This window comes from Nicotiana sylvestris, chromosome 4, assembly GCF_000393655.2.
Source record: "Nicotiana sylvestris chromosome 4, ASM39365v2, whole genome shotgun sequence".
NCBI classification, from domain to species: domain Eukaryota; kingdom Viridiplantae; phylum Streptophyta; class Magnoliopsida; order Solanales; family Solanaceae; genus Nicotiana; species Nicotiana sylvestris.
The window spans coordinates 25,433,768-25,456,174 of NC_091060.1; the positions used below are offsets into that span (position 1 = coordinate 25,433,768).

Consider the following 22,407-nt stretch of genomic DNA (forward strand, 5'->3'; position numbering starts at 1 on the left):
TACAAACAAATTAAGATAAACCCAAAGGATCAGGAAAAGACTTAGTTTATAGCGAATTTCAGAACATATTGCTATAATGTAATGCCCTTCGGGCTGAAAAACGTTTGACCCACTTATCAGCGGCTCGTCAACAAGATGTTTGCAAAACAAATAGGAAAAATTATGGAAGTTTATATAGTTGATATTCTCGTTAAGCCTTTGAATGCAGGGATCACCTTAAGAATCTGCAAGAAACCTTTGATATCTTAAGGAAGCATAACATGAAGCTTATCCCAAAAAATACGCGTTTGAGGTCAGCTCCGGCAAGTTCCTCAATTTTTTATATCGCAAAGGGGCATTGAGGTAAACACCGACAAGATCAAAGCTATCGAAGATATCCTAGACCAACTATCGAGCGTGAAGGAAGTTAAAGGCTCACAGGGATATTGGCAGCTTTGAGCATGTTCATTTCTCAGTTATCAGAAAAATGTCATCGTTTCTTCGCACCGCTCAAAAAGAAAAAGAATGTCGAATGGACCCCGGAGTTCCAACAGGCCGTGAGGGAATTAAAAAGGTACTTGTCAAGCCCTCCACTACTTTCAAAACCAAATGAAGGTGAAATGTTGTTAGTCTACCTCGCGGTCTCAGAAGTTGCTATAAGTGCAGTTTTAGTCCGTAAGGACGAACGTACGCAATCTCCCATTTATTATATTAGTGAAAATTTAACGGGAGCAGAATCTCGCTACCCACATTTGGAGAAACTAGCCTTAGCTTTCATAGTCTCTTCTTAGAAGATGAGGCCCTACTTCCAATATCACTCGATAGCAGTGGTGAACACTTTCCCTTTGTGAAACATCCTTTACAAACCCGAGCTCTCGAGTAGATTATCCAAATAGGTTGTCGAAATGAGTAAGTTTGGTATAGAATATAAACCAAGGAATGCAATTAACGCACAAGTATTGGCTGACTTTGTGGCAGATTTCAGTCCAAGATTGCCGCCTTTGTCAACCAAAGAGGCGGTAATGGTGTTGGAATCAACATCAGGGGTTTGGACCTTATTTATGGACAGAGATTCAAATGTAAAAAGGCCCGGTCTTGGTATAGTATTAATTACGCCTTCGGGAGGAACCCTTAGGCAAGCTATCAGAACGGTTCCTTTAACTAATAATGAAGCAGAGTATGAGGATTTAATTGCAGGACTCGAACTGGCCCGAGGACTTGATTCTGAGGTCATCAAAATCAAATGCGACTAATAGCTTGGGGTAAATAAGGTCTACGGGATCTTCGAAACAAAAGAAGAGTGCATACAACAATACGTGGTGAAGGTCCAGGCTCTATTGGCATGATTCCAGGAGTGGTCGATTACTATACCGGGGGAAGGTAATGAAGAAGCAAACGCATTGGCTAACCTCAGATCATCGACAAAAATAGAGGGATCAGAATCCGAGATTGTAGTACAACTAATAAACTCGGTCCTAGATACAGATAGTTATTCTGAGGTAAATACAACTAATTTGGCCTGGGACTGGAGGAATAAAATCACTAATTATCTCGGGCACGGAAAACTACCCGAAGACCCCAAAGCATCACGGGCGTTACGCGCCAAAGCAACGTGGTATAGCTTCAAAAGAGGCCAATTGTATAGAAAATCTTCTCAATGCCCACTAGCCCGATGCTTAAGGGCATCCGAAGCTGATTGTGTCATGCAAGAAGTCCACGAAGGGATATGCGGAAACTATTTGGGCACATATTCTAGTACTAAAGTTGGTAAGGGCATGATATTATTAGCCCCGCATGGAACAAGATGCCAAAGACTTCGTACGAAAATGTGATAAGTGCCAACTCTACGTACCACTGGTTCATTGACCGGCAGAACCCTTACTTTCGGTTCTGTCCGTATAGTCATTCATGAAGTGGGGTATGGACATCATTGGACCATTGCCACCGGCTCCTACAAAGGTAAGATTTCTTTTAATTTTGACTGACTATTTTTGTAAGTGGGTAGAAACTAGCCCTTATCAAAAGATCGATGAGCGCGAAGTCGTGGATTTCTTGTGGTAAAATATAATTTGCAGGTTCGGAATACCAAAAGGGATAGCATGTCATAATGGGCCATAGTTTATCGGTGCAAAATTCAGAAAGTTCTTCGAAAACTTGAAAATAAAGAGGATAACATAGAGCAAATGGTCAAGCGGAGTCAACGAACAAGGTGATTATACAAAACCTCAAGAAAAGGTTGGAAACAACTAAAGGTAATTGGTTCGAGGAATTACCTGGAGTTTGGGCATACCGAACAACAGGTAAATTGAGCACAGGAAAAACTCCCTTTTCCCTTGTGTACAGTGCAAAAGCTTTAATCTCGGTTGAAGTAGGGGAACCCACCTTGAGATATTCCCAAGTAGACGATGAATGAAACGACGAAGCAATGTTAGTCAACTTGGAGTTACTCGATGAGCACAGGGACTTGGTGCATGTAAGAATGGCAGTCGAAAAGCATAGAATGGAGTGGTATTATAATCGAAGATCCAACCTCCGTTATTCCAAAGTAGGAGACTTGGTCCTAAGGAAAGTAACTCAAAGCACCCGGGAGCATAACGCAGGTAAACTAGGTCCAACATGGGAAGGCACCTACCGGGTTTCAGTTATTACTAGGAAAGGTTCGTATGAATTGGAGAATCAAAATGGAGAAAAGTTGCCCAGCAGTTGGAACGTGGAACACCTCAAAGGATATTACTGCTGATGAACATCACCCGAGCTGAAAGTATGTGTTGCACCCTTTTCCCTCCGTTCAGTTTTTGTCCAATTGGTTCTTTCTGGCAAGGTTTTTAACGAGGCTACAATAGAAAGCATACTAGGAAAAATAGCTTAAACAACAACAATAAGACCTTTAATAACCAGGCACACAAGCAAAGATCCACTCCAGAATGGTTAGATAGTCTTTGGCTCTATAGCAAAATTCCCACCGGGAAATTAAGTTTTCTATAGGACAAAGGTTATCCGACCATTCACAAGTGCAAACCATTAAAGGATTGTTAGATAGTCTTTTGCTCGATTGCATAAATTCCTAAGGAAAAGCGAAGTTTGTTATCGAGCATAAGATTGTCTAGAAATTCATTAATGGGATCCTCGAAGTTGCAAGACTTCCAGTATTCCAATTCGCATTCTTCGCATTCGAACACCAGGGGGAACGATGTGAGGATATGACAAAAATGACTGCCACTTCGATCGGGAAATGAGAAACCCGAAAACATAACTATATCATCAGGACCGAGAAATGCACAGACAGCCCAGTAGAAACAATTTGTACAAATTAGCCACAAGTAATGGCAATTTCTTTTTAGCATTGTAAATGTTTATGTACTTTTTGAAAATAGAAGGAATAAAATGAAATCCTTTTGTTTTATCTTGTTTCTTGTCTGAATGATTAATTAACTTTGTTATTTGAAAGTTAAACAAGTACGTCAAATGCTAGTGCCGTAATAAACAGAAGATGTCTTCTTCAAGAGGTCGTAAACATAAGAGGGCTCTCTCTTATAAAAACCCCCACGTTAAAGGGTTAGTTTCAGAAGAATTTATGCCCAGAATCAAAATGCCTTCGAGTAAAAATACACCCAAAGTCATATAAGAAATGATGCAAAAAGTAAACTTGCCCAAATACTTATCAAAGCACTCACAAAAAAGGGTTGATGCCCAGCGCCAAAACACTTTCAGGTAGAATACACAAAAGGCTTCACATAATAAGTCGCAAATGGAAAAACTTGCACAAAATTCTTAAGCAAAAGGAAAAAAATGTGAAGATTAAAGACTTGCACTAATATTCAAATGAAAGAAAGACTCAAATAATACTCGAGCAAAAAGGTATTTTTATTTACAATAATATGCCAAAACAGTATAGATACAAGAATTGTAAAAGGAAAAGAAAAGATAAACTGCAGTATCTCCGAAAGCAGGAGGAAGAGAAGTGTCCGCACCCCCATGAGAAACAGGTGGATCCACCAATGTCTCAACATTTCGGTCTTCACTAGTTTGGCCTTCAATATCATCATCCTCCGATTCTTCTTCAATTCTCGAGAACTCGGAACCAGAACCAGAAGGACCAGGAGCATCAGACCTCACTAGGAATCCACTTTTAGCAGCTAACTCAAGCTCACATGCCTTAGCAATTTTGGCATTAAAATCAATAATACCAGTTTTGGCCTCTTCCAAGGTTTTTCACCTCGTGCTGTACATAGCGTAAGTTTTTTCAACAATGAGAGAAGTCTCTTAGCGCTTGAGTTCTTATTTGAGTTGGGTTACCTCGTCAAAAAGGCTTTCCCGAGCATATCGAACAGATTTGAGGCTAACATCAAGGTCATAGACAGTTGAACTAAAGAATCTATTATGCGCGATAGTTTTCCTGTACTTCTCCTCCAGCTGGGCATATTTCACCCTCACAACAACAAGCTCTTCAATTTTGGAATTCAAGGTTGCCTCCAAATTATTCAATCTTTTAGTAGAGGCAGCCTCACGATGGATGCAACAAGAACTCCGATTTTGACTTCAACCCATTTAGCTTTAGCTTCTTCTAATTGAACCCTCAATGGGGTGATCTCTTAGCTAAGTGTTTCCACCTCTTGTTCGCTTTGCTGCAAACGAGCTTCCAATACAACAGCCTCAGTGGCCTTGGCTTTCAATTTCGAAAGGCGAGTGGCATTTTGCTCCCGCACTACCAAAAGCTAATCCCGTACAGAAGTAATTTCTTTCTTCTCACGAATCAACCTCTGAAGGCCCTCGGAAGAAAGAAAGTTGGCCTACAAAGTAAAAAAGGTAAAACTCAAGATACATTCATACAAAAATTAAAGAAATAACAAAGAAAGAATGGAATGTACCGCTGCAGCATTGTGCATGGCGTTCAACAAATACTCTCCCGAGAATGCCTGAATATTTTTCCATTCTTTTTCTAAAGCCAAAGTCTTTAGATAATTAGTAAGTTCCACCGACCGGGATAGAAAGTTGCATTCGGTAGAGACAGAAAGAGTAACATTCCTCCTCCTTTGTGGATCATCACAAGGGGCAACATAATTTTGCCCCAAGATCCCATGAACTAAGGGCTGGGGAAAAGGAAAACCTTCTTCATGGTCAGGTGCAGACGATAGAGATAATGTTGCGGTTGCTGGTAAAAGAGTGGATGAAGATGGAAATGATGTAGTAGTTGCTGGTGTTGGTGAATATGGAGGTGAAACCGATGGAGTTGCAAAATGAGAAGAAGTTGCATCAAATACAGTGCTGGTTGTGAGATGCTCACTAACCAAAGACGGCAGGGACTCGGTACTTAGCCTTGTAGTACCAGTCATAGCAAATGGGGCCCAAAAATGGGAGTTGGCATTTTTTACTAAATCAAACACCCCCTAAAGTGCCAAGACATCGTCATCGGTTGGTGTAACTAACTCAACAGATTGAGCATTCTATTGAATTGATGATGAACATCGCCTTTTGTGTGGAGAGAAACCATTATCACATGCTTCTCCATCATCGTCGACCATCATAGTGTCTATGATTGGCCCGGAAGCAGGGCTTGTGATCACAACTTCCAGAGACGACTTGGGGGCCATGGAAGAATGCCTTCTTTTTGGCTGCTTGTTCTCCGCCCGGGGACTCTACAGTAATACACCTGTGCTCGAAGCAGGACTGGAGATACCTATTCGACTAAGCTCATCTTGAAGAAGCCTCGCTACATCAGTAGAATCAGCCAAGACATCCTCCACGGGGACAACAACAGAGCTCGTACGTAGACCTGATTTCAAGAAAAAGATTAAAGGGATCAATCAATTTCTTCATGTAAAAAGTTAAAACAAGGTTAGTCTGAATCACCATGATTTTTGGCCTTCCACCCGTATTTGGTGGACAACTCTTTCCACGTACGGGTCTCGGGCATAGTGACGTCCAGATATTTTGAACCTACTGGCCCAAGCCTTCAACCGTAGGAGGAACCATCGAGTTGCTAAAACAAGCATAGAATGAAGGATCAATACAGATATGGAAGAATCCCTAATTAACTAAATATTAAACAAAAAGCTTACAAGTGTGTTTTCATGCTTCCGGAAAGGATGAAGCCGTGACATCATTGGTGGAAGCTACAACGAACCGTTCCATCCAACTACGGTCGTTGTAGTCATCCATGCTAGATAACAGAGCATGGTGGCCACACTTGTAAAGGTTTATCATTCCCCCGCAGAAGATCTTGGGAGAATAGAGATTCATCACATGAGCTAAAGATAGCTCTTCTCCCATTTCCGGCATAAACACCGAAGGCAGGCAACTGTCCTCTATACAGAAGGACTTACTTGTACCAAACACACCTGGTAGCAGAGGCAAAACTCCGCAATAATGGAGTCAAGCTCTCCGTTCAAAGAAAACACACCCAAAGTAAAGGGATACGTGTAAAAGTATATAAAATACTCTTAGGACATGGTCACTCGCTCTGATAGATTAGGAGCAACAATATCCAAATTATGGCAGCGGATGTCTTTCTTCACAGCAGGAATGCTAGCAGGACGGATAGAAGAAGGATACCTACTGACAACCCATGTACGCGGGTCAGCAGTAGGAAATTTCTCTTCAAAGTATTTTGTGGTAATAAGACTTCTAGGGATGATGGATCCCACTGTTGGAGGAGCAGAGTCCTCGGCCTTGTTCTTGTTCTTTGAAGAACTGTTACGTTTTGAGGAAGAAGTCATTGTACGGAAGAAGTAAAAGGTTTTTGCTTGAAGAGTATTAGGGAAATATGAAGAGCAAGATGCAAGTCGAATAAGGAAATCTTGGAAAATTATGAATTATAAGTGAGAAAATTGATGCGTATAAGCAAAAAAAAATTTGGCAGCTAAATTCATGGCCATGATTACCTCGATAATTGGCAAAAACTATGCTAAATCGTGTGGTGACGTGTGTTCGGGGCATTAAATGAGGAGAGACGTGCGTTTAGTCAAACGTCAGAAGCCTTCAGAGGGAGTTATAGTAATTCCCGCTACAAGAATATTTCTACCAACTTCCCGGTAGCACAATATCCCCAGAAGGTAGGGGGACTATCTGTATAGGATAAAATATGCTATGCCACATGGCCGTCCAAAAAAATGACACGTGGAACCTAAGGAAGGGTGTGTGTGTGTGTCCCAGACTGAAGGTAAATGTTCCGTCCGTTACTGGGAAGAATAATGCCCATAAGGATGTAGTAAATACTCCTCTCCCTATAGCATTTAATAGGGAATATTTCGTGGCATTAAGTACGATTTCTCGTTACAAGGAATTTGGCATTTATGCTCACCGTTACATCTTCATCAACGACCCTCATAATTGACATTAAAGAGGGGCACGACGATCCTAGGGTCTCATTCTCTAGACGTAGCTATAAATAATGAGCTCAGCTATCGTTATAAAGGACATGAATTTTCGGGCAAACTTATATTACACTCTATCTAAAGCTTAATACAATTTGACCCTCTTATTTTTTTATTTTGTCATTTTTGTGCCTGGAATCACTGTGTTTCTGCTATTTCGTCTTCATATCAAGGCTAAGTACGGGATATTTCTCAAATTATCTTATTATTTTAGGATCAAATTGTTTCACTTATCTAGAAATCATATATAAATTTAATTATACCATTTTACGGGTAAACAATGTTATTGGTCGTAATGGAACGGTGTTCAGTTAATACTTTAAACATTAATTTTTAACAACATGCATTTTGTAGGAATAATTTCTTTTGTTAGTTTCTAAAACAACTTTACGTAACCAATAGAAATATAATGATGATAAATTGTGGACCTCGAATAATTTATCAATCGAATATCATCTAATAAAGTCTTCTATAATTTTCACTGTTTACCATATTTATTACTAACCTCGTTTCAGTTTAGATGAGTTAAAACTTATTTGGATGGTTGTTACATAACGTTTTATAATGTATCATAGTGTATTGTATTGTATTATACTGTATCATTTGATGAATATAATATTTTGATAGATTGTACCGTTTACTGTTGTTTCATGATATCGCACAACAACAATAAACTTGCAATATTATAAAGAAAATTATAATACGGGATAATTATTATATAAAAGACAGGGTAAAATGATAAAGTAAAATTATTTAATAATAACGAAGGGCGAGATGCGAGAAAAACATAAGGTAACGACGCGACCACACCAAATCGGTCGTTACATAAAGTGGCAAATTTCGTCGTTACGTACCGACGAATTTAACGATATGATACAATAAAATCTAAGTAACAATAAAAATAAATATCGTATTTAAAGTAACAATACGATACAATACAATAGGTACCAACCATCCAAACAAGCTGTTAGTTTGACTCGGCACAGTTCAAGGAAAAAAACTTTTGAAACTTGTAGTCTTAAAAGTTTAAGGGGTAAAAGTTTTGTGGGGCCATGATATTTGTGTTATAAGAACTTCTCATTAAGGGTATAATGAGTAAAATAAAGAGTTTAAAGTTGAATTATTTCTAATTGTAAAAATGTGTCATTCTTTATGAAATAGACTAATAAAAAAAACGTGTCATCTAAATTGAAAGAGAGGAAGTACTGTTTTTGCCCTTAAATGCACTGAACTTGTGTGTTTTAGCAATTGAAAAAATAAAATGTTAAACTTTTGTGTTTTAGCAAGAAAAACAAAGTGAGAAGAATAACTTATGGGATGATGCGGGTAGAAGACAAGAAAAAAATTCTCTGTGGGGCGGGATATGTTATGTCACAATCCGGAATTTTCACCATCGGGACATGATAGCGCCTAACATTTCATTTGCTAGGCAAGCCAACGATAGAGATCATTAAGCCAAATACTTCAGTTTTTCAGTGATAAACATCAAATAATCCATAACGAGGTAAAAAGAAAAGCGCAGAAATCCATAACAACTTTAATACTTATACACAACTACCCAAAATCTGGTGTCACAATCCACGAACTACTAAGATTTAGCTACAAGTAAGGTGGCTGAAGGAAATACAACTATCTTCGATACAAATGAAATAGTGAAGGAAATTCATAGAAAGGGACGTCACGACCTGCGAACGCCAACAGGACTACCTTGGGTCTCCAAACAGATCAAGCCAGCAGCTAGACTCAGGGTCAACTCGGTCTGGTACCAAAATCTGTATAGAAAGTGTAGAGTGCAGTATCAATACAATCTACCCCATGTACTGGTAAGTGTCGAATCTAACCTCGGAGAAGTACTGACGAGTCTAAGACAAGACACTTTCATAAATATGTGCAGTTAAACAATATACGAGTATAATAACAATCAATAGAAGCTAAACAGATAATAATGGGAAGGGAAATATGCTGATGGGAGTACAAGATAAAAAAAATTTAACAGTAAACAAACCACAACAGACAATATACTTTGCACCAATGAAAGTATTAAACACAGTAAAGACAAGTGAACAACATCACTCTTCATGCTTTTACTCTCAACTCCACCATAATAATTAACAAAAATCGCACGGCACCACCCTTCATGTATTAACTCTCTTCCTCGCCATATAAACAAAAGAAACGGCACGACATCACGCTTTGTGCATTAACACTCACATATCATGGCACAACATTACCCTTCGTGCATTAACTCTCACTCATAAAACATTGTACGATATCACCCTTTGTGCTTTAACACTCTCCCTCACCAAAATAATGAACAATAACAACAGAGAGATAGAAATATCAAGAATCAAACTTACTTCAATATTTAGTTCCACAATACCAACCTCAACTTTGAGTCAATACTCAATCAATACCAAATTCCGTAAAACATGATAAGAGTTGCTCAACATAACGAATAGTTAGCCTAAGCATGAACAATATGATCAAAGAATACAACAGTTACAAGAATAAGACTCACTCGCATGCTATGACTCGACAATAACGCATAGGTTCTCGTCACCTGACATATACGTTGTACTCAACATCCAAACACATAGCAAATAGGCAAATAATACCTAATCCCTCAAGCCAAGGTTAACCACGATACTTACCTCGCTCCAACGGCCAAACTCACAGCTCAATCACAGCTTTTCCCTTCACACAAGCCTCCGGACCAATAGAATCTAGCAATTTACCAACCAAACGATTCAAATAAAACCTTAGGATCTACCCACGATCGCAAAGAATTCAATTTAGGCCATTTTTTAAAAAGTCAACAAAAGTCAACACCCGGGCCCGCTTGGTCCAAACCCGAAAATCAGACCAAAACTCGTTTACCCATTCACCCCCAAGTCCATATATATAATTGATTTAGGAATCCAACCTTAATTTAAGGTCCAAATCCTCAAATTTCGAAATCCCTAGTTTCTAATAAAAAATCCCCCCAATTTTACCATGAAAACCTTAGATTTTTGGTTGAATCTTATGAAAAAGTAGTGAAAGATTGAAAGAAATTAGTTTAAGATCACTTACCAATAATTTGGGGAAAAAAGGTTCTTTGAAAAATCGCCTCTTGTGGTATAGGTTTGGAAAATTTGGGAATTGAATCAAAAATCCCGTCTAAGTCATCTTTTGTTCAGCTCCAGGTATCGCATTTGCGAACAAAACTTCGCATGCGAATGAACAGTATTTTGCAATTACCATAAATGGTTTGCAATTGCAAATGAACAGTGTTTTCGCAATTGCCATAAAAGGTTTGCAATTGTGAATGAACAGTGTCGCACCATAAACTAGCAAAACCCAAAATTCTCTGAAATGATCCGAAACCACCCCGAAACTCATCCGAAACCTCCCAAACACAAAGAATATATGAATTTCAATCATACAACATGCTGCAGACCTGAACGCGCACTCAACACAATGAAAAGATGTTATGTCCCGCAGTATTACGTCGATGTTATGCTTTGCAGTAATATATTACAATGAAGTTACCCTCTACAGTAATACATTACGATGATGTTACGCTTCGCAATATTAAGTTACGACAGTGTTGCACCCAACAGTATTACATTACGGTGATGTTATGCTTTGCAGTATTAAGTTACGACAATGTTGCACACGGTAGTATTGTACGTTGAATTTGTCGTAAGGTATTGACATCAGTCCAAGTAAAGGATTATTTGAAAATTATAAGGATTATGATATTTCACAAGTGATTAGTAAAGGTGAAAGGGGGATCAAGTCAAAGAAAATGAATTTTCGTCCAAGTTTGGCATGTTAGGATAAAATATGGATCGAGCTAAAATACTCGGTATTTATGGACTAGTACCATACAAGGTACCACATGACCATAATAGTAAGGTGTATAAGGCATGTGAAAAATGAGTAATATTTTAAGTAAGTAAGAATAATTCTCAATTTTGGGGGTAATTGATTAATTACTGGGTAACAGAACATTACCTAGTTAATTAATAATTAGTGATGGATTAATTGAAGTCTTGGATAAGATAAGCTTGCCAAAACGTGGAAGCCACATAAACATGCACTAGGTGACTCTTGAATCACCTTGCAAGGTGACAACAAATTCAAGAGATAAGCACCTTATCTCTTGTATTAAATAATGGCATCACAACACTTCTTTAATTTACAAAAATAAAGACATTTTACATCTTCAAAGTTATGCATAGCTTCAGCAAGAAAATATATACAATATTGTGATCAAATTCATTAATAAAGATGGAGTAAATATTCAGCAAAGTAATGGATTAATTATCAACATATTCGTATGAAAATGTAGCAATGAGATTTTGCAATTCTAAGGGAGTGCGGTGCAATCCTTCTCAAGAATATCGTACGGATTTTCTCCTACTTCGATACGCCATTATGTGTTGTTGTAGTGTGTTAAATGGATTGTCAAAAGAATCGGCTCAGGTATGTTAAGGCTATCCCTTCTTTCTTTTGGCATGATCCATACGGTACGAACGAAACGTACAAATGCACAAATTTCATGAATGACTCTATTCATAGAAGTATTAGAGATATCTATAATCTTGAATTTCCATGTGTCAAAATATTTTATCATCTGTTCAGGGTCTCAGAAATATATGAAAGTTGAAAAGAGTTTATATTATGATATTACTCATAGGCAAAATGGTCTTATGACGTTCCGAAAGATTTTATTAAACGTACTTTTCATGCATTGCATTCATGTACATTGACCCATGACTAGACGACATTATATATGCGTATATATGTATATGGGATATGGGAAAGGTTATGACGTTATATACACACCACCACCTGATCAGCTGGTATACGATGATGATTTTGCCCATAATGGCCGATATGATGTGATGGGATGCCATCAGAGGCTGATGATGTTATGAAACATGTACCTATACATGACATGACATTCATATGCATATGCATGACGCTAAAAGTATTTCATGATTTACAGAGTTATCCAAACTTACAGGTTGAGTCAATTACTCTATATTTCTTCCATGTCTGTTATGTACTTATTTATGTGCCTTACATACTCGGTACATTTTTTGTACTGACGTCCCTTTTGCTTGGGGACACTCTATTTCATGCTCGCAGGTCTCGATAGACAGGTCGCGAGCCCTCCAAGTAGGCTATCAGCTTAGCGGAAGATGTTAGTGCGCTCCATTTGCTTCGGAGTTGCTTGTTTGGTTAGTATGATTTAAACATGTATTGTTTGGTACTGCGGGACTCTGTCCCGACCTTTATGGTATTTATGTACTCTTAGAGGCTTGTAGACATATGTCATGTACGTGAAAGACTGTATGCCCTTGTCGACCTATGTTTTGAATTTATAAATAATTATGTTGGCCTATTAGGCCCATATGTCACGTGTATATGATGATGTAATAAGAAAAATATGTTGCATTGGTACTCGATTGAGTAAGGTATCGGGTTCCCATCGCGGCCCAGCGGTTTGGGTCGTGACAAAAGTGGTTTTAGAGCAGTTCTATCCTAGGGAGTCTACAAGTCGTGTCTAGTAGAGTCTTGTTTATGGGTGTGTCGTGCACTATACTTATAAGCAATAGACTACAGGGCATTTAGGATTGTCACTCTTTCTTCTAACTCTAGATCGTGTGGTAGAGGTCACTTATAAGAATTCAAATTCCAAAATTCTATTTTATTCATAATAAGACGATACTTACATCCGCAAAAAAGGTTAGAAAGAGAGATAGTTATGGAAGAGCTGAGTCAGAGGAATTGGATTTTTATATGATGCCTACGATAAGTAAATTTGAGGTCTTTAGCAGATCATGTGTGTACTGAAAGGTGTAAGCTTCCTGATAAGAAACCTTAAGGCAAGAATGCCTATCCATCTTTATGGTGAAAGACAATGAGAGATTAAGAAGATAAATACAAGTTGCAAGTAAAAGGGGCAAGGTGAAAAATAGTACGAGGTACCCAATTAATGAAGATTATCGGTATTTTCTACTCAAGCAAAGAGATATAAGCATTTTGAGTTGCCTTCAATAGTAATAATAGAGGTATGTACAATTGGTCATACCCATTCCAGATATGCCATATGGGATTTAACAGAAGTAGTATAAGAAGAGGACGGGATATCAGGATCCGATTGGGATTAGAGTAACCCAAAATGATAGATGAATTATTTGCGTCAGTTGAAATTTCCGAAGGATATTTCAAATGTGCTAATAGATCTCTTTATGAGACACCTAAATAGTGCACCCTAAAATATTAAAGCTAGATATGAGCACTGGAAGGCTTGAAGGAATAAATATTACCTTAGTGTCCCGCCCCCAGTAAAGAAAGAATGTTAGGCAACTGAAAGAGCCAAGAGATGGAGTAAGGGGAGCCAAAAGCAACACTACAAAAAAAAAAACGCCAAATTTGCGGAGGTTTTATTGCGGGGTTTATCATAACCTCCGCATTTTATATCAAATTGAGGGGTTTATTTACCCCCGCAAATATATTATATTTACGGCGGTCCATAACCTCCACAAACCTTAAAAAAATAGCGCCTACTAACCCCAATATTTCCCTCGTTTTTTTATCCTTTCCCTCTCTTTTTTTTCCCAAACCCCTCTCTCATTTTCAGAAACCCTCGCCCACTCTAACCAAATTAAATTGTTTCACTTTAACCAAAATGTGCCCTCTGCTGGTTTTTGTGTCGTAACATACCTCACCCACCAAATTAAACCAAAACGTTAATCAATTGGATTCCATTGTTGGTTTTGGTTAATCAAGCTCCGATTCCATTTCTTCTTCATTTCAAGCTCTCTGCTTTTCTTCAGTTCCTCATCTTATCAATCAATTGGATGTAAGTTGATTTTATTTTGCTCTTTCATACAAATCCATGTCTATTAATCCTTTGATTTTGCTTTTTTGTCTTTCTTTCTTCATGCATGTGGGTTTTATGTTTATTTTCTCTATTAATTTGTATTTTCCCTTTATTGAATTTTTTGCTTTCTTTCATGTTGATGTTTTTTCGATTCTCAACAGAAAGTAGCAGAAATTTGATAGAATCGATGTATTTTATTGATAGCTAATAATTTTGCAAATTGAATTAAATTTGTGTTCCTTACAGTCCATATACTGTAAGACCAACCAGAACTATATATACATTGTGTCTGTTGAAGCCTAGTTGTCTCTATAAATTTGCAATTGCTGAAGCATAGTTTGGGAGTTCTTTATTGCTCATATTTATTTTGAATAATTAGAGCATCCAGGTTTAGTTTGATCATCTTTATGATTTAGCCACACTCTGCATGTGAGCCCAGCATATTAGTGTACACTGTTAGAGGAATTGTGTACAATTAGAAGCATAACGGCTATAGCCTAAATTGCAACTCTTTAGGTATTATAGGTTCTAAAATTTAGACTTTTTGAGTATTTTGTATGTTAATTTCAGTGATTTGGGTCTTAATTGAAATATTTCCTTTTGTGGATGGAGTAGTTGTGTTTAAAGCAAGTTTTTGAAACTAATGATAATTTACTTTAATGTATTTTACGATTTATTAATATATTGATGTTACTTGATTCTATATAATCTGATGATGCTTCATTATATTAACATAGTTGAAATCGGATCAGTTATGGGTATAACAATTGCCAAAAAAAAAAATTCAATAAATAGCGGAGGTTATAACTGCCGCAATTTAATATATAATAATATTGTGTTTAAACTTGCGGGGGTTAAATGAAAATATTGTAGGGGTTTTGACTGTCGCTATTTTTTTAAATGTGTGGTCTTAAAAAGTCAAACTAACAAATCGCGGAGGTTAGACTGCCGCTAAATTCCCGCCACTATATGATAACGGCGGCCTCCAATAAAACTCCCGCAAATTGATTGCGGCGAACATTATTGTGGGGTTTTGGAAACCGCCGTAAAATCAAATTGCGGAGGTTTTTGACCCCCGCAATATGTAAATAAAACCTCCGCAAATTTAGCATTTTTTTGTAGTGCAAAAGAATATTTTGTTCGAGTTTTCAGAGTAAAGCAGTAGACATAGATAATTAGCGGGAGATAAGAAGAGAGTTAATGAAGCATTATGAGTAAGATATGATACACGAATGATAACGGTAGGTCAAAAAATGATGACAGTATTACAGAGTTTACAGTCAAGTGAAGGAAAAGACAAAAGATGGCAGGTCTTAAGACAATAAAAGAATATAGGCCATAAAGTCATATCCTCATTTCAAGAAATAAGTTCGGAACTCTAGCGTGATTACCAAGAGGAAAAGTTAGACCCCAAAGAAATAGAAATTAATATGGACTGGTGAACAAGATAAAATAAATATGAATTAGGGACTGAGTGATTTGATAATAGTCAGCATTATGAGAATTTCAGATCGCGTTCCGGCAATAATAGGACAGACACAGAAGAAGATTCATGAGAAATTCAGAGAATGGTCATTCAGAAAGGCGCTTCCCTAAAGCAAGCAATGTTAGCAAAGTTAAGCTTAAGGGACAATATGTACTGGTTACATTAAGTGTCACCCTTGCGAGTAAGGGAATTTGTCATCTTTGGTACAAAAGGATTGCCGCAAGATGAGTAAGGATCATTGATGTTGTGAAATGACGCCAAAGATGAAGAGGTAAAACATCTATAGGTAGATACGCGTGGCCTCAGCTCTTAGTACACCCCTAAAGGGGGGAATATGGAGTGATGTGGCATTAATTTAGAATTAAGTGGTTCTAGTGACTATGGAATGATAAAGGAAGAATGCGATAAATGAAAGAGGAATGATATGACACATATCCAAATCATACAGATACGCTACGATTCAAGAATATTGTGCAAGCACGACGTCAAGGAGAGGAAGTAAAGGTTTATGCCCGAGCTGTTATTAATAAATAAGGAGCCAATGCGAGATGTAAGTTAAGACAAAGGAAATAACCCAAGAAAGATTACAAGGAATATTGATATGAGAATAGGCTAACGAGTAGTTAGTAATTGGTCAGGAAGATCCCAATTATGGCTAAACAAGAAGTTACGGATAAATCAGTAGATCATGCAAGATAAATGTAGTAAACCCCAACATGGAGAATTCAGTCTCGCTGTAATGTCATTATAATATGTGAGATATGTTCAAACAGGAGTCGGGGTACTTAAAGGTACCTTATGAATGTTACGGGAATAAAAGAGAATACCACTGGGAAGACAACCAAATATCAGTTCAGAAGCAATCCTAAAAGCACAAGAGTGAGGAGGTAAGTAACTACGAATAATTGTAGGCGAGGAAGGACATTAACAATTTTATTAGGTATACGATGTAATAAGCTCGCAGCTTTACAAGAGTCAGAGGATTCTCCTGTGACGACCTAGACGGTCGTCTTAAGAATTAATGCCCGATCCCCTATTAACTGTTTTCCCCAAATTTATTTCTGCTAATGTGATTTTGTCGGGATGTTCGGTTTTGAGTTTCGGGAAGTTTTGGGACACTTAGTCCCTAAATGAGAGCTTAATTATTGGAAAGTTGATCGTAGTCGGAACAGTGTGAAGACGACCTCAAAATGGAAATCCAATGATTCCGTTAGCTCCGTTGGGTAATTTTGGGGTTGAGCGTGTTCGGATTATGTTTTGGAGGTCCATAGCTAATTTAGGCTTGAAACGCCGAAGGTTGAATTTTTGAAGTTTCCAGTTTGATAGCGAGATTTTCATCCGAGGGTCAGAATGGAATTCCTAGAGTTACAATAGTTCCGCTGTGTCATTTGTGATGTATGTACAAAATTTCAGGTCATTCGGACGAGGTTTGATAGACTTTTTGATCAAAAGCGTATTTTGAGGAAAATTGGAGTTCTTAGGCTCAAATCCTTGATTAATTCGAGGTTTCGATGTTGTTTTAGGTGTTTTAAGGATTTGTACAAGTTTGAATTAGGTATTAGGTGATATTGGTGCTTTTGGTTGAGGTCCTAGGGGCCTCGGGGTGATTTCAGATGGTTGACGGAAAGTTTGAGAAATTGTTGCAGCTGTTGTATTTTTGCTGCTTCTGGTATTTTCGCATCTACGGTTTGGGGACCGCAGAAGCGGATTTTGGTCCTTTCTTCAGGAACCGCAGAAGCGGTAGAATTATCGCAGAAGCGGTACCACATCTTCGGATTTAGAGTCGCAGATGCAGAAGCTGGCTCGTTAAGTGAAAGTCGCAGATGCGACATGTTTTCCGCAGATGCGGTCCCAGGGTCGCAAATGCGGAAATCGCTAGGCAGAACATATAAATAGTTGCCTTCGCGAATTTGAGGGATTCTTTTACCATTTTCATCCGAATTTGAAGCTTTTAAGAGAGATTTTTGAGAAAAAAAAGGGGAATCACTTGGAGGTAACATCCTTGACTTCATAACTCGTTTTTATGTAATTAAAGACCTAATTAGTGGTGAGGAATTTGAGAAAAAATGGGTAATTAAGGCTTGAGTTTAAGAGGCTTTTAAATGAGGATTTGAGGGATTATTTGGACTCCGATTTCAGTGTTATTATTATGTATAGACTCGTGAGAGTACGAGATTTCTGAAAATGTAAATTTCACCCAATTCTGAGATGTGGGCCCGAGGGGCGTTTTGGTCATTTTACATAATTTCGCGTATTAACTTAGAATTTAATTGTAGAATCAGTTACTTGAAGTGTTATTTACATTATCAAGTGAATTGAATAGATTTGGGCCATTTGGAGTCGAGTACTCGTGGCAAAGACGTGGTGTCGGGTTGATTTTGAGCCGGTTCGAGGTAAGTGGCTTGTCTAACCTTGTGGGGAGACCTTCCCCTTAGGATTGGTATATTTGGTAATTGAAATTCCTTGTACATGAGGTGACGAGTGCGTACTTGTGCTAATTATTGAAAATCTGATTTTCTTAAGTAATTACTAGTATGTTTCCTTTCCTGTTTCTATTTCTTGCACTATTAAGTCTGTTGTTAGCTTAGGAAAGCATGTCTGAGTGACTTAATTTGCTTTATTTGATTCAACCTGCCTTGCTTGAATTCTGTACAGCATGATAGGCTAGAATCACTTATTTCCTTAATATGAAATTTTGTCATTTCTGTATATCTTCCTGCTGTTGCTGTGTATTTATTTTGGGACTACGGATGTGGGATTCCGGTAGCTCCCCCTTGTCTGTTTACTTTGGGACTACAAGTTAGATTCCTGGTAGATCCCCCTGCACATTTACTTTGGGACTACGGATTAGATTCCCTGTAGATCCCCCTGCACAATTATATGGAACTACGGGAATGCACCCGGTAGATTCTCCCAGTACTGGGTATTTACATTTGGGACTACAGAACGGGATTCCAGTAGATCCTCGCGCACTTGAGTTGAACTATGGGACGGGATCCCGGGAGATCTTTCAGACATATATATATGATGAACTAAGGGACGGTATCTCGGGAGATTCACTAGATATGTAAAGATGGGACTACAGGACGCTATCCCGGGAGATCCCCGATTGTTACTATTGGTGTTGAGCTGTATTTCCTTCCCATGTTTACCTTGTTCTGTATAGTTATTGTTGTTCTGTTCATCATGTGTTATTTTACTGTGGTACTTATTTATAATGTTCCGTTCTATACTGTTGATCTTTATATTTTATTTAACCTCAGTAGGGCTCAGGCCTTCCTTGTCACTACCCAACCGAGGTTAGGCTTGGCACTTACTGAGTACCGTTGTGGTGTACTCATGCCTCTTCTGCGCATGTTTTTCATGTGCAGATACAGGTACCGCTGATCAGGTCTACTATCCTTGAGGGAGGCGACCGCTCTAGAGACTTCGAGGTACATCTGCCGCGTCTGCAGACCGAGAAGTCCCTTTCTATTCCTGCTTTTAGTATTTAGCCTTCTATACCTTCCTGTTCTTATTAGACATTCCGGAATTAGAGCTATGTAGTATTGATCTTAGCTTGTGATTCATGGGTTTCTGGGTCTTGGATTTATGTTTGGTATTAAGAGTTAAACATGGTGTATGACGAGCGGGACATTTAAACATTATTACTGCTTTATTTCTATTTTAAATTGTTTACTTCGGCAAATTTTGGTTTTTCTTCCGCAATTTAGGCTTACCTAGTTGTAGAGACTAGGTGCCGTGAAATCTCCCTAGCTAAGTACTACAATGAAATACTAGTTGAGTAAATAGGGAAGAAGGCTTCAACCAAAGTACAGTGACTTAAAGAGGAAATGGCTGTGTAAAAATAGTCTCACTACAATGTTGTATGCACGCTATAAGAAAAAGTGGTACCTACCATGGCTAATGAACGAGAAGTGAGATCAAAAGTAATATTCGAGATCATATGAGTTGTATGAAAATTCCAGCATGTGTGAGAGCTAAGATAAGATAAGTATGCACGCAACAAGGGGTTAAAGACCAGGAAAGGTAATGGCTTACGTTTAATGAAACCTGAGATGGAACAAAAGGAATTATTCGATCAATGATCCAGAGTTAATACGTTATGGATACACTCAAGATTTTGGAGCATTATCCATGCAACATATTTGTTGACAATCATACAACCATAGAAAACTCCGGTATAAGTTAAAAGAAAGAATTGAGCCCAGGGCATAGACAAAGGATTGAATTGTTAGAAGATTGTATCATGGATATTCCATAACACCCATGGAAGGCTAAGGTAATAACTAATACCATGATCCACAGATCGAAAGATAGCTTAAGCCTACGTAAAGGCTGATCAAAAGGAAGAGGAAACTAAAGAATTATATCACCCAAGTAAATCAAGAGTCTGATTATTGTACCTAGAAAAATTATAGAAGTTGTGCTTGAGAACATGACAGAATCACTCTTAATATCAGATGTTCAAGAGAAATAACACAACAACCATAATCTATAATGGCTCTACAAGAAATCTAGTTAGAAGAAGTACCAGCCTCATAAGAAGTCAGTATGAAGCTCCCACCGGATTGTGTATGTACCAGAGGTGCGAGTATTATAATAGAGCTTCAAGTTATGGATGTGAATTTCACCTAGGTGGAAGGGAGGTCAAGAAAGAGATAGAAGATACGATGCGAGATTTTAAGGTAAGTAAGATAAAGGTGACCAACGTATGAGATACTCAAAGGCAGAAGATGGTGAATAGTCCATACTTCAGATAGAAGGCTATAAGCACGGAGATCCAATAACCGAGAGTGATAGCAGCATCGTCGGTGCCATGTCTTCCAGCCTATGGTTTCTAAGTACTGAGAGATCTAGTTAAGAGAATAGAGAAAAGTTAGAGACGATGTGATGTCTCTCTTGACGTTCCAGAATAACATAAGGAAATCTATGATGCAAGCAAGTTGAAGGAAAGTTCATAAATGGATATGTATAGGTCGGAAGCTAAAGTATGGTAGAGCGATAAAGTTTCAAGGAAACATGAGTTAGGATGAGGAAAGGCAAGTGAAAAGGTGACAAGAATGGATAAGTCTTTAGGATTAAGCCTATGAAACAAGAAGAGCAGACAGTTTCTCTATGTTATACAAAGCTCACTATAGCCTTAATGAACTCAAATGAGTCTAAGATTAATAGCATTTAGAAGGAATGAAATGCTAACCTAGTAATTAAATGAGGGTATAATTGTGACAGATAAAGGATGACGTTTGGGCCTTCATTTGAATAATGATTTTAAAAAAAGGAAGAGAAGGAGAAAAGATTTCGCTGGCGGCACGAAATTAGGATACCCCCATAAGGTGAATCACATTGAGACACTATGAAATACGATTATGGGAATCACTTCGAATATTCCTTGAGGTAACGTAAGCCCTAGGGGCAAAGTATTATATAAGAAGTTTCAAGTTATCTGTGATATATTGTAGATCAATATTGTGGTGAATCAACAATGGATGGACAAAAGTCACAAAATATGAGATGAGACTAGGTCGTCATTCTAAAGATGAGCAATAATGAAGAAGCATTAAAGGACTTAAATTTATACATATGGAATAAGCAACGAGAGTAAGTTGGGATTTGCTAGCAGACCTTAGCAACGATAAATTAAAGTAAGAGTTATGGCAGTAAATTCATACGGATGGGTAAACGGACCTATGGGATGAGATATAGCAATATTCATGAATTCAATAGTATCGAGCGAAGAACTTCAGTATACTCATATGTGCCCAAAGGGACATCTTATCAAGCTCTACATATGAAGCCTAGAGATATGGAACATTTACAAGGTCAAAATTGTACAGGCTGAATGATGAAAGGTAGCAACAGTTACGAGATAGGAAAGTTTCCGACTACAAGTTGTGGTGTGAGAAGGAGGCCTAAGGGGGGAATGACCTGGACTTTGGACTCATTCACAAAACAGTCGCCTAGATGGAAAGGTAAGTTCTAAAGTATTCGGAAGATATAAGTTATAAAAATGATAAGTGCATCAGTCAACATTTGAGGACGAATGTTCCAAAGGGGGGAATAATATTACACCCCGCAGTATTATGTCGATGTTATGCTCTGCAGTTAATATATTACAACGATGTTACCCTCCGCAGTAATACATTACGATGATGTTACGCTTCGCAATATTAAGTTACGACAGTGTTTCACCCAGCAGTAATACATTACGGTGATGTTATGCTTTGCAGTATTAAGTTACGACGATGTTACACACGGTAGTATTGTATGTTGAATTTATCATAAGGTAATTGACATTAGTCCAAGTAAAAGATTATTTGGAGATTATAAGGATTATGCTATTTCACAAGTGATTAGTAAAGGTGAAAGGGGGAGCAAGTCAAAGAAAATAAATTTTCGTCCAAGTTTGGCACGTTGGGATAAAATACGGCTCGAGCTAAAATATTCGGTATTTATGGACTAATACCATACAAGGTACCACATGACCATAATAGTAAGGTGTATAAGGTATGTGAAAATGAGTAATATTTTAAGTAAGTGGGAATAATTCTTAATTTTGTGGGTAATTGATTAATTATCGGATAACGGGACATTACCTAGAGCCTGTTTGGATTGGGTTGTTTTAAGTGATTTTAGGTCAAAATCGCTTTTAAGCCATTTTGCAGTGTTTGGGTAAAGTAAAAAAGCGC

General features: G+C 37.9%; 1 long non-coding RNA gene across 1 annotated transcript; it reads left to right on the forward strand.

Moving 5' to 3' along the window:
* The first annotated feature begins 13,998 nt into the window (after positions 1 to 13,998).
* LOC138888985 (uncharacterized) lies at positions 13,999 to 19,406 on the forward strand. The gene is made up of 2 exons (XR_011406513.1): positions 13,999 to 14,211; positions 19,090 to 19,406. It is a non-coding gene; the product is annotated as an uncharacterized lncRNA (long non-coding RNA).
* The last annotated feature ends 3,001 nt before the right edge of the window (positions 19,407 to 22,407 follow it).